Source organism: Pseudophryne corroboree, chromosome 7 (assembly GCF_028390025.1).
Source record: "Pseudophryne corroboree isolate aPseCor3 chromosome 7, aPseCor3.hap2, whole genome shotgun sequence".
In the NCBI taxonomy this organism is placed as follows: Eukaryota; Metazoa; Chordata; class Amphibia; order Anura; family Myobatrachidae; genus Pseudophryne; species Pseudophryne corroboree.
The window spans coordinates 455,471,959-455,485,958 of record NC_086450.1 but is presented as its reverse complement, the minus strand read 5'-3'; the positions used below and the strand labels follow the sequence as shown (position 1 = coordinate 455,485,958).

The 14,000-nt window shown below is 42.1% G+C and overlaps 2 pseudogenes; both read right to left on the bottom strand.

Moving 5' to 3' along the window:
* Positions 1–10,488: 10,488 nt before the first annotated feature.
* On the bottom strand, positions 10,489–10,607 carry LOC134947290 (5S ribosomal RNA; annotated as a pseudogene).
* A 261-nt stretch (positions 10,608–10,868) lies between these two features.
* Positions 10,869–10,987, bottom strand: LOC134947255 (5S ribosomal RNA; annotated as a pseudogene).
* Between the last annotated feature and the right edge of the window lie 3,013 nt (positions 10,988–14,000).

Sequence of the window (14,000 nt, the reverse complement as noted above, 5' to 3'; positions counted from 1 at the left end):
ACGGCGTCACTAGTTGCTAGGCGCCGGGCCGCGCGGACATTGCGGACCCCGGCGCCTAACAGTACCCCCCCCTTGAGGAGGGGTCAAGGAACCCCTAAGGCCAGGTTTCTGAGGAAATTCCCGAAAAAATGCCCTCTTGAACCTAGGGGCATGAAGATCCTTATCTAGGACCCAAGACCTTTCCTCCGGACCATAGCCTTTAAAGTGAACTAAAAAATAAAGCCGACCCCGGGACAATTTGGAATCAATAACTTTCTCTACCAAGAACTCCTGTTGTCCCTGTACATCCACTGGAGATCTACCCTGAGAGATCCTACGAGGAAATCTACTGGAAGAAACGTATTGTTTCAACAGAGAACAGTGAAACGTATTTTCAATCTTGAGAGATCTTGGTAAACGTAGCCGAAAGGCAACTGGGTTGACTCTTTTAATAATAAGAAATGGTACAATAAATTTGGGTCCCAGTCTAGCCGAGGATTGTCGAAGCCTGATGTTGCGAGTTGACAACCACACCTTATCTCCCACCTTAAAAGTGCAAGGACGTCGGAGCCTGTCAGAAAATTTCTTCTCTCGAAAGGCCGCTTTTCTGAGAGCAAGGTGCACTTTTTTTCCAAATTGCTCTGAGATGGGAGGTCAATGCCAGCGAGGAGACTGGAGCATGATGAAAAAAAGAATTAGCTCTGGGGTGAAAACCAAAAACTGAAAAGAATGGAGACTCTTTGGTGGAGGAATGACAAGAATTATTGTAAGCAAATTCAGCCAAAGGAAAAAACTCGGACCAATCATTCTGGAGTTTGGCTGAATACAAGCGCAGATATTGTTTCAATGACTGGTTAACTCGTTCGGTTTGCCCATTGGATTGGGGGTGGTAACCGGATGTTTCATCTTTAATGAAGCACAAAAACATTTCCAGAATTGTGCGATGAATTGTGGACCCCGATCAGAAACAATATCAGTGGGCAACCCATGAAGCCTGTACACATGGCCGAGGAACAAAACTGCCAACCCTTGAGCAGAAGGCAATCGGGGAAGAGCAATAAAATTAGCCATTTTACTAAAACGGTCCACTACCACCCATATGACTCGGAATCCGGCTGAAAGGGGAAGGTCAACCATGAAATCCATGGAGATATGAGACCATGGCCTGAGAGGGACACTTAAGGGCATAAGTTGCCCGATAGGCAAGGAACGGGGAACCTTATGCTGTGCACAAACCTGACATGAATAAACAAATTCCCTAACGTCTTTAGAAATACTAGGCCGCCATACTGAGCGAGAGACTAACTCCAATGTTTTAGTGATTCCCGGATGCCCTGAAACTTTGTTGTCATGGAATTCAGTTAAAACAGTAGCTCTCAAAAATTCAGGAATGTAAAGACGACCAGCAGGAGTAAATCTAGGAGCTTGGTGTTGAAGCTGGTTTAACTGGGTAAATAAATCCTGTGTGAGGCCTGCCCGGATGACCGAAGATGGAAGTATTGGGGTAACAACAGGATTGTTATTGTGAACCGGAAGAAAGCTACGTGACAGGGCATCAGCTTTAGTATTCTTGGAACCAGGCCTGAAAGTGATTATAAATTTGAAACAAGTAAAAAATAATGCCCAAAGTGCCTGTCGGGCATTAAGCCGTTTAGCTGATTCAATGTATTGCAGGTTCTTATGGTCAGTCAATACCGAAATAGTATGCTTTGCTCCTTCCAGCCAATGCCTTCACTCCTCAAAAGCCCACTTTACCGCCAGTAACTCCCGATTACCAACGTCATAATTGGATTCAGCGGAGGAGAATTTCCTGGACATAAAGGCACAAGGATGTAACTCCAGAAACTCCGGATCCTTTTGAGAAAGGACGGCCCCCACTCCAACCTCTGAGGCATCAACCTCCACAACAAAGGGCAATTCCGGATTAGGATGTGTTAGGACTGGAGCTGAGACAAAGGCTTGTTTCAGGGCCCGGACGGACAATTCAGCTTCATGCGACCAGTTGGTAGGATCCGCTCCTTTCTTTGTCAGAGCTACAATGGGAGCAACCAGGTCAGAAAAAGAATGAATGAACCTCCTATAATAATTCGCAAACCCTAAAAAGTGCTGAATTGCTTTTAAATTGGTGGGTTGCGTCCAATTGAGGATGGCCTGGAGCTTCTTAGGTTCCATGGAAAATCCCTGAGGGGAAATTATGTACCCTAAAAAAGATACTTCCGTGACGTGAAATTCACACTTCTCCAGCTTGGCATATAAATGATTCTCACGTAACTTTTAAAGAACCAGACGCACCTGGGCGATATGTTGTTCCATCGATTCAGAATAAATCAATATGTCGTCTAAAAAAACGACCACGAATTTCCCTAGGAAGTCACGGAGCACATCGTTAATGAGGTCTTCAAAAACTGCTGGAGCATTGGACAGGCCGAACGGCATCACCAGGTATTCGTAGTGACCCGACTGAGTACTGAAAGCCGTCTTCCACTCATCTCCAGATTTAATTTGGATGAGGTTATAAACTCCTCTCAGGTCAATCTTAGAAAAAATCACAGCAGAACGTAACTGATCAAAGAGTACAGAAATCAACGGCAAAGGATAGGTGTTTTTAACTGAGATCTTATTCAGGGCTCTAAAATCTATGCATGGTCTAAGCGAGCCATCCTTCTTCTCCACAAAGAAAAAAACAGCACTTAAAGGGGATTTTGATGGTCTAATAAATCCTTTCTGTAAGCTCTCCTGAACATAGTCATTCATAGCCGAAGTTTCAGGCCCGGACAATGCATATAATCTCCCTTTTGGCAATGCGGCACCAGGAACTAGCTCAATAGCACAATCATAAGTCCGATGGGGAGGCAGAATGTCCGCATTGCCTTTGTAGAATACATCGGCAAACTCCTGGTATTCCCCAGGAATGAGTTCTGGAATGATAGCTGCTACTCTGACTGGAAACGAAATACATTCCTTAGCACAAAATGTACCCAATTGGGAAGTCTCCCCGGACCGCCAATCAATGGTGGGATTATGAAAGGCCAGCCAAGGGTGACCCAGAACAACTGGAACTGCTGGGCAATGTGTTAGATAGAATTCAATATTTTCGGAATGTAAGGCTCCTACTGTAAGTACTACGGGAGGTGTACGGTGGGTAATAACCCCATTGGAAAGCGGACTCCCATATAAGCCATGCATGGTGACACACCTATACAATGGTAACTGTGGAATGCCTAAGGCCTTAGCCCAAGTTAAATCCATAAAGTTTCCTGCAGCTCCACTGTCAACAAAAGCCGACAACAAAGAACTGAGGCTGTCAAAGGAAACCTTAACTGGGACTAAAAGAGTTATTCGAGGAGATAAGCTGCAGACCTAGGTGAACCCCTCACAATTCACCTGGTCAAAGCGTTTCCCGACTTGTTCGGACAGTTATGAGCAAAATGTCCCTTACCACCACAGTACAAACAAAGACCGATATTTTGCCTTCTGGTCCTTTCCTCAGAAGACAGCCGGGAGAGACCCATCTGCATGGGCTCCTCGATGTCTTCTGGAATGGAATAAACACAAGGACTTGACCTTACAGATGTTACTCTTTCAGCCATCCGCTCTCTGAGACGACGATCAATCTTAATAGAAAGCTCCATGAGTTTATTGAGAGTCTCAGGAGCGGGGTACTGGAGGAGACTGTCTTTAATAGACTCTTATAAGCCGAGGCGAAACTGACTGCGCAGGGCTGGGCCATTCCAGCCACAGTCGTTCGACCAACTGCGAAACTCAGCACAATAAACCTCTGCAGGATTTCTACCTTGTTTGAGAGCGCGCAGCTGACTTTCAGCGGACGCCTCTCTATCTGGGTCATCATACAAAAGCCCTAAAGATTTAAAGAAAGCATCTACTGACAACAACGCAGGATCCTCTGCTCTTAAACCGAATGCCCAGGTCTGAGGATCCCCCTGGAGTAAAGAAATAATAATCCCAACCCACTGAGATTCAGTACCAGAGGAAGTAGGTTTTAAATGAAAATAAAGTTTACAGGATTCTTTAATATTAAAAAATTCTTTTCTATCACCAGAAAAACGGTCAGGCAAATGCATCTTTGGTTCAGGGACTACCTTTGGGGAGGCTCGCAAAAGATCTTCCTGCGACCTCACCCGAAGAGAAAGATCCTGACCATCTGAGTAAGTTCTTGAATCTGATTGACTAAGAGCTGGCCAGGATTTGTCCCTAAACCTGTCGGATTCATGAGGCCAAAAAACTTTGACAAAAACTGAATGAAAAAAAAAATTAAACCCTGTTTAATTTTAATTTTTGGTAAGGCCGGTAATAATGTTATGATTCCAGCACTCTGGTCTGAGGAGATCTTATTGCAAGGACCGGAGCACTGGAACATAATGCTGGGGAAGGGAGCGGGAATGGAAAATAGCCCCTTGCGCCCTAACTCCGTTGTCTCGCACGTGCTGTCAGAAATCTCTTGCGAGACTATGGTTGCTTGAGCCCATGGCAGCCGTGTTTGAAGGGCGGATTATGTCTGCCCAACTCCGATGCCCCTTCAGGTCTTAATGAGAGACAAAGGGAAATCCGAGACAGGGGGATAAAAAGGGGCCCTCTGACTAAACAACCAGCCCAGGGGCTACAAGCTAACTTAAAACTAGAGTATGTGCGGAAAAACCGCCAGGGAAAAGGACAACCAAAATATCCACTTGTCCACTTCTCCTACCCGGCACCGCCGAGTTCCAGAGAGGACTTGTGGAAGCGGAACCCTCCGCAAATGCTCCAAAGACAAAATATATAAAGATAGAGCGGCTGAGCCGCAACACACGGCAGAGCCGCAACTCACGAAACACCACTCGATATTCAGTGGTGATCAGTCAGGACTACTGGGGACCAAACGACTTCCTGGGATGAGATGACAACTCCCGGATACAGGACTTCTGAGGACAGGAATGACCGGATACAGCAGGACTGAAACAGACTCTCAGCAAACCAAAGCAGCATGCAGGAAGCTATTAGTATCTACTGGAGCATTAGTGAATGTGGATATCTGTTTAAGGGCGAAGCTATAAGCCCAACATGCTGTTATATTATAATCAGCATAGTATGCAGATATAGCCCAATACGCTGTTATATCATAAATCAGCATAGTATGCAGATATATTCTGATTTAGCTGTGGAAACTGTGTGCAATCAGTGCACATAATAAACAGCTTACACTTATTGAAACAATAAGAGCTCATGTGGTGGAATTTTCTTTAGCCGTGATTGTAAACACTCTTTGAAGGATTCCATATATAATAAAAGGTTACAGGAGTGTGCCAATCACATTACAATAAGGCGAATATAAACATTCAGTCCCAGTGTGAATTGTTGCAAAGTTCAGAATAAAATTATAAGAGCTATGATTTGTTGCAATCTGTTGTAATAGAAATAGAGCAGTCATATGTGTGAGATACAAATTAGCGATTTTTGATAAACCAATCCACTATAACACACTGCAAAAATTTCTGTGCAACAAACACAGCTGTATACCTGACCAATAAATGCTTTATGCGGGTCACAAGATGTGTGCTTATAACTATCCATATAGGCACACAGATATTGTGAAACTTTAGTAACTAATTGTTGCAAACTTGTTCTGGGGACTGTTTCATTACAACCAAAGGCTGCTGGAATCTTTTAGTCAGCAACAAAATAAACATATGATAAAGCCATAAATGAGCTATGATTATCGGTCCATATGCTTATAATTACCCACAGTTACTGTGCATAGAATTGATACGATTTGGTCCCATCTGTACTTGTACGACTATTAATATAGAATAAAATTTAACCGCAAATTTCTAGGTGACTGCGGGATACAGTGACATATCCTCACAATTTGAAGTATCCCAATAAACAGGGGTTAGGATTTATATTCACAGAGGTACCCCAATACAGAGGGGCCTGACCGAGTAGTCACTATTTTTGCGACACAGGTTGAGCTATAGCGGCACACACTCAAAGGAAATATAAATCATATAAATACAGTAAAGACACATAGGAGGATTTTTCATTTCTCTTATTTTATTTCATTTCATGTAAATATTCATGATTGTTGTCTCATGATTTTTCACTTTCTCAGGCATTTTAATATGATGAAATTAAAAGTAAAATTTTAAATATACTTACTCTTCTCCTTTAAGTGCGCCAACAAAGAGACAATTCTTCCCTTTCTAGTATATTCTCGTGTATGGACACTGGGCAGATACATCAGCAGTACTGGAATATATGGTTACTGCACAGACCATAGGCGTGAGAAGCACATTTTATTAGGGGGTGCACAATTGGAGGGGTGTGTCTAGCAATGCCTACATGGTGTGTCTAGCACCTCCTATTGGGCACGTTTACCACTGCCTGTGTTTTTCCCTCTGGCTGGCCTGGCCAAATCCTGTAAGTTACAAAATAAGAAAAAAAATTAGATCTGTGGGTGCAATCCAATCACAATGCCACACACCGTAATGCCCATTATACAATGCCAAACACTGTAATGCCCATTACATCACACACCGCAATGCCCATTACACGTTATGCCACATACCGAAATATCTATTACATGTTATGCTACATAATGTAACACCCATTATGCGTTATACCACACACTGTAATGCCAATTACATATTATGCTACACACAGTTATAGCCCTGACACCATTTTATGCCCCATACACAATAATGCCTCTTTCAAATGATGCCACACAGTAAGGCTTCTAATTAATTTCAAATGACTTGCCTTATTTCAGGGGTCACATGCTTGTCGTCAGGGGTTTCATGCCCTGGGTTCCATGCTCGCTGGGGTCTCATGCTCATTGCCAGGGGTTTCATGTGCATTGTCAGGGGTCTCCTGCCCTCTGCCCCAGTAAAGCTTGGGAGGGTGGGTACAGGCATCAGTAAGTATACCGGAAGTCCCTGCAGTGGATTGAGATGCGCTGGGGCTGCAGAAGCACTTCCGTCCATAACATTATAAAAACCCACTTAAAATGCCCGCCGCCAAGGAGACAAGCGCTAGAGGTCAAATGTAACTCCGCGGTGGTGACCATTTTTGGTGGTTTTTTTACACTGCTATGGATGCAAGCGCTTCCGCAACCCCCAGCATGTCTCAATCCACTGCGGGGGCTAGCATTATGCTTACTGATGCCTAAGACTTAACTAGCTGACTGGTTACAACGCTGTTTCAAGATATATATGTGAACAGAAAATGAGGTATTGAAAGTGACCAATAGTGCTAAAAGAGCAAGGCAGTTGTAAAAAAAAGATACAAATTTATTACATTACACAGCACTAAACAAAGCTGAGTTAAAAAACAGTGCAAAAAGAGGTAACACGCAGCTAAAATGGTACAAAAAAATGCACACAGACACAGATGTATAAAAGGACATAGGACATAAAATATACAAAGATAAAAAAAATAAAAAATTTTGTTTATTTAAAAATTCAATTGAAAAAGAGGAGTAAAAGTATCTTAACTTTTGGTAAGTGAGGTAAGATCAAGGCAGCACCCAACGTGTTTCATCCTATCTGGACGAAGGGGTGATCTGAAGCTAGAGACAGACCATATATATATATATATATATACAGTATATACAGTAATTCATTTTAATGTGCAAAAAGAAGCCAAGGAAAGATGGAAAAATCTCTAAAAGGCATCAAATTACAGATTAGAAATTCTTATAACATGTAAAAAAAAAGTTTGATTTTTTTCCCATCATTTACACTTTCAAAAGAACAGAAAACAAAAAATGGCATCTGCATAAGTTTGGGCACCCTGCAGAGTTAATACCTTGTACTGCCCCCTTTGGACAGCTGAGACCTGGCAGTGTCATGGATTGTTCTCAATCATTGTCTGGAAAGACCAGGTGATGTCAATCTCAAAGGTTTTAAAAGACCAGACTCATCTGACCTTGCTCCAACAATCAGCACCATGGGTTCCTCTAAGCAGTTGTGGAGAAGGCTATAAGAAGATAGCACAGCGTTATCAGATGCCCATATCCTCTGTTCGGAATGTAATTCAGAAATTGCAGTCATCAGGAACAGTGGAAGTTAAAGCAAGATCTGGAAGACCAAGAAAAATATCAGATAGAACAGCTTGCAGGATTGAGAGAAAAGCAAGTCAAAATCCACGTTTGACTGCACGATCCCTCCAGGAAGATCTGGCAGACACTGGAGTTGTGGTACACTATTCCACTATAAAGAGATACTTGTAAAAACATGGTCTTCATGGAAGAGTCATCAGAAGAAAACCTCTTCTACGTCCTCACCACAAAAATCAGCGTTTGAAGTTTGCAAATGAACATATAGACAAGCCTAATGCATTTTGGAATAAAGTTCTGTGGATCGATGAGGTTAAAATCGAACTTTTTGGCCGGAATAAGCAAAGGTACATTTGGAGAAGGAAGGGCACAGAATTTAATGAAAAGAACCCCTGTCCAACTGTTAAGCATGGGGGTGGATCAAACATGCTTTGGGGTTGTATTGTAGCCAGTGGCACAGGGAACATTTCACAAGTAGAAGGAAAAATGGATTAACTAAGATTCCAGCAAATTTTGGACGCTAACTTGATGCCATCTGTGAAAAAGCAGAAGTTAAAGAGAGTCTGGCTTCTACAAATGGATAATGATCCTATACACACCTCAAAATCCATGGCGGATTACATCAAGAGGCGTAAACTGAAGGTTTTGCCATGGCCTTCACAATCTCCTGACCTCAACATAATTGAAAATCTATGGATAGACCTTAAAAGAGCAGTGCGTCACAGACAGCCCAGGAATCTCAAAGAACTGGAAGACTTTTGTAAGGAAGAATGGGCGAAGATACCTTAAACAGGAATTGAAAGACTCTTGGCTGGCTACAAAAAGCATTTACAAGATGTGATAGCGTTTACAAGATGTGATACTTGCCAAAGGGGGCAGTACAAGGTATTAACTGTGCAGGGTGGCCAAACTTTTGATGACACCATTTTTTGTTTTCTGTTCTTTTGAAAGTGTAAATGATGGAAATAAAATCAAACTTTTTTTGACATGTTATAACAATATCTAATCTGTAATTTGATGCCTTTTGGAGATTTTTCCATCTTTCCATGGCTTCTTTATGCCCATTAAAATGAATTTTTGCCTGGGGTGCTCAAACTTTCAATCCCCGCTGTATATACTCAACCTATGGAGGAAGTGATGTGTACATCACTTCCTGTAATTAATTAAGTGAAGTAGTTATAAACATTCAAAATAAAATTATACTGCACAATTATTATGAGTGTATAGATAGGGATAATAAATCTTGTAAATTTAAGCTGAAATTAACAGCCCAGTGTTCATAAAATGCACAAAAGTCACGGAGCCACGGACTTCCTGTCCAGGCAGTCCGTGACATCATATCCGCCCCACATCCAGTATCCTTAGTGACCAGATGCGCATGCGCCGGCTCTTTACAGGGGGATGTGCTTAAACTGCTGTCACATGTCCTCAGTGGGTGATTACGAGTTGTTCGCTTACTAGCTGCTTTTAGCAGCATTGCACACGCTAAGCTGCCACCCTCTGGGAGTGTATCTTAGATTAGCAGTATTACGAACGAACGATTAGCAGAATTGCGAATAGAAATATCTTAGCAGTTTCTGAGTAGCTCCAGCCCTACTCACAAATAGCGATCAGTTCAGTCAGTTTAATTCCTGGTTTGACGTCACAAACACACCCAGCGTACGCACAGACACTCCCCCGTTTCTGCAGACACTCACGCATTTTTTCCAGAAACACCAGCGTTTTTCCGCACACTCCCATAAAACGTCCAGTTTCCACCCAGAAACACCCACTTCCTGTCAATCACACTACGACAACCAGAACTAAGAAAAAACTTTGTTACACCGTGAGTAAAATAAACTTTTGTGCTGATTTACTTGGCACAGGCACACTGCGAACATTGCACATGCGCAGTTTGCGACTAATCGCTCCGTAGCAAAAAAAATACGAGCGAACAACTCAGAATGACCCCCTCAGTGCGGGTATCAAGTTCATAGGATAATACAGTTCTGCGGCGGCCATTTTCTTGTCCTCAAAACTCAGTGTTTGTGGTGGCCATATATTTGGAGTCAGAGTCCATAACATTAAAAGAGTTAGTTGCTTGTGTTCAATGCTCTGCACATTCTATGTCCGGCTCCATTTCAATTATGGAAGTACATAAATTAGAGACAATGGGGAAATACAGATGATGATGAGAAGGAGGTTATATTAGCGCTGTTCCAATATATCAAATACATTAAATGTTTTGATTATTCTGACATATAACAGATTCATAAAGAAAACACGCATGGGGCATATATACATAAGTGGAGAAAATATATTAATTACTATGAGAAATTGTTAAGACCACTGTTCATAATCTACATTGGGACAAAATTTCCAGGGATGTATGCAGGGTACATTTATAGGGGGAGGACGTAGGCTAAAAAATGTATATACACATAGCCATTCATACAAAACTCCTCTGACATACGTATTAGTTTTTACAATACCCGATCTTCCAAGGAGGTCTCCCATCCTTGTACTGGCCAGGCCCAACCTTGCTTAGCTTCCAAGATCAGACGGCATTGGGCGTCCCCAAGATGGTATGATTGCAATGACAGTGTGGAGTCATAAGTAGGGGCCCATAAATGTCCGTATATACATGGATCAGTATCCAAATCTGGATGGAGGAAGTTTTATGGGAACCAACATTTAAAAGGAAAGACATATATCTAGGATGTCAAGAGATATGCGTGGTTTAAGAAGATATTGGAATGAGCGTGGGTTAAAAGGTACTAAAATATCAAAGGATATAGTAAGGGATCAAATATTCAAAAAATTTAAAAAATAGGGTGATTCCATATCTGTTTCATCCTTAAAATTGCAGCACCTGGTCTCCCCTGGAGGTCCCCCAACCAGGTACTGGCCAGGCCCAACGCTGCTTCGCTTCCAAGATCGGCCGGAATTGGGCTTGTCCAGCGTGGTATGGCTATAATAATGGTCGAGAGATGAAAATTCAGTTTAAATGAGATGAAAAGTAAGGGAGCAAGTAAAGGAAGGATGCTTACATTACAAGAAGGGTGCTATCTCGTATCCTTCATTGAAACCATCAGGATGAAGAGTGTATAGTTCATAAATCCAGAACATATCTCTCCTCGAAAGGAGGTTGGAGAGATCTCCACCTCTGTCTCCCAAAGATACCAGTTCAATACCTTTGTACGTTAATGCCTCCGGATCTGAATTATGGTACTGATGGAAATGTCTTGGTACCACATGTGTTAGAACTTTGTTACTTACGTTCCTGATGTGTTCTTGAATGCAAAGTTTCAATGCTCTTTTGGTTTTGCCAATGTACTTCATTTTACATGGGCATTCCAAGAGGTAGATCGCTGATGAGGTATTACAATTAATGAACTGTTTGATCCAGTATTCTTTGTTGGTATTGGAGTTGCAAAAAGATTTCCTGTTTTGATGGAGAAATTTGCAGATGTTACATTTACATTGCCACATTTAAAACTACCCGCACATTTAGGCATGGTATTTCTTGGTTCAGGATTCCTTAGCATGCTAGGTGCCAACAGGTCCTTCAAGTTTTGGGATTTCCTAAAGACCAATTTTGGTCTTTTGGTGTATATATATATATATATATATATATATACCAAAACAGACGGGCGGCACTCAGAGCTTATAATCAAATGTAGGCGTGCAGTGACTTTATTGTCATGAAGACTTCAACGTTTCGGGGTCGCAGCCCCTTCGTCAGGATAAGTGCAAATAAGCAAAATAAGTGATTTAAATACCTTTAGTTGTAGGAGACACTCCTCCCGCTCGTGGAGTCCACGCCGCCCGGATCCCGGTCGAGACGTACCTCACATCCGGAAGTGACGTAATGCCGGTCCGTCCAGCTGACGTGTTACCAGTGAGGGGGAGATCACCATGGTTACTGTGCACAAATGCAAATAAAGACGTGAAATAGGTTTACATAAGAAAAAAGAATACAACAGTACATAAATATGCATTGCTATAGTTGATAAGAAACACGGGAGATGAATATCACCAAACAAAAAATTGGAGCTTTTAACACAGAGCATGCCATACCACTCTCCCCACCTCCAGACTGGATGATAAAACTGGAAGGAGAAGTAGAGCAATACAAGATCAACTTGATCAAGTTTAAAAAACAAAAAAACAAAAATTGATCAAAGTACAACAAGACTATGCTCAACACAGAGTATATTCATGGCTCTATAATAGTAATACCAGATATACTCCAGCAAGACAACAATTTACCAGACGCCGTGAACAACGCCAACCATATTCCAGCACATCAGCCAGCGAAATTGATGAGACCCCCACAAACACACAACAGGCAGGAGAGGCCCCTTTAGGGGTTCGCACCAGGGCCATTATCGCAGGCAGAGGAGTACGTTCACGAGGAGAGGCGGACAAACGAGGAGGAAGAAGAGGACCCAAGAACAACTCAAAGCCACCGAGGAGGGGACGCAATTGATCTTCAATTTATCCACCAAGGTGTTAACACCCGTGGAGACCAAGGTGTTAAGCAAAGGACTTGGATTTGTCCCCACCAGGTCTATAGATCCTTTTCAATGGAAGATAGAGACATATAAACTATCTAGATCTCTTAAATTAAAGGAATTTTTTCATAAACAACCACCGGGACATATCAACACGGCTTCTAGTGAAATCCCCTCTCAGGTGAGTAAACTCAATAAATCTACATTTGAACCAACTTCACTTAATCCCTCTATCAGGACTTTTAGCAGGATGATGGAACATTTAGATGATGAACCCCACTACAATCCACACCCCAATATGTCCAAGGATGAGTTTGCTGCCCTGAAGGGACTAAGTAAAAGGCAGGACATTATTATTAGGGGTGCGGATAAAGGGGGTGGTATTGTGGTGCTTGATACTGATGCATATAAAACAGAATGTACTCGTTTATTGTCAGACTCTAGTACGTATGGATGTTTGCAGAATGACCCTACTAATATTTTTAAACGTGAACTAGATACCATTCTGTCTGAAGCTGTTTCTACAGGGATTATATCTACATCTACATCTAAAGCTTTAAGTAGAGAAAATCCCATTGTACCCATTTTTTATTGCATCCCAAAAATCCACAAGGACCCCATCAAGCCCCCCGGTAGACCGATTATCTCGGCTCGGGGATCATTATGTGAGCCACTGGCTGTATATTGTGATACTTTTTTACAACCTTGTATCCAACAAACCAGTACCCATTTAAAAGACACATCCTCGCTACTTAGGATGTTGCAGACAGTTGGTACACTTCCCCCCGATACGATACTATCAACGATAGACGTTACGAGTCTATATACATGCATACCGCATGAGGCGGGATTACTGGCAGTGCGACGTCTAATCACTAATAATCCGCTATTTAAAGGTCCAGAAACTGAGTTCTTCATACAACTACTCAGATATACCTTGACACATAACTACTTCTTACATGATAAGAGATATTACATTCAACGCACAGGTTGTGCGATGGGGTCAGCGGTAGCCCCAGCCTTTGCAAATGTTTACATGTGGGAAGTAGAAAAAGATCTATTTCTACAAGACCAACACATCAATTGCCATCTGAAGCTATATACTAGGTACATAGATGATGTGTTGATATTCTGGACAGGGCCCCTGGAACAACTACGCACATTGATACGAGCACACAATTTGACATCTAGTCCGGTTAAATTCACCATAGAGTCCAATACAAATACAATTACTTTTTTGGATGTACAAATTACCGTACAGAATGGTGAAATCAATACATCACTCTATGTCAAACCTACAGACAGAAACAATCTTCTTAAACGTGACAGTTTTCACCCCAGATCAACCACAGGTAGTTTACCTTTTTCTCAATTCCTTCGGGTGTGTCGTATTGACAGCACACCAGAAAAAAGAGATCTAGATTTAGATATGATGCTGAAAAAATTCCTAGAGCGAGGATATCCACTTAATGAGC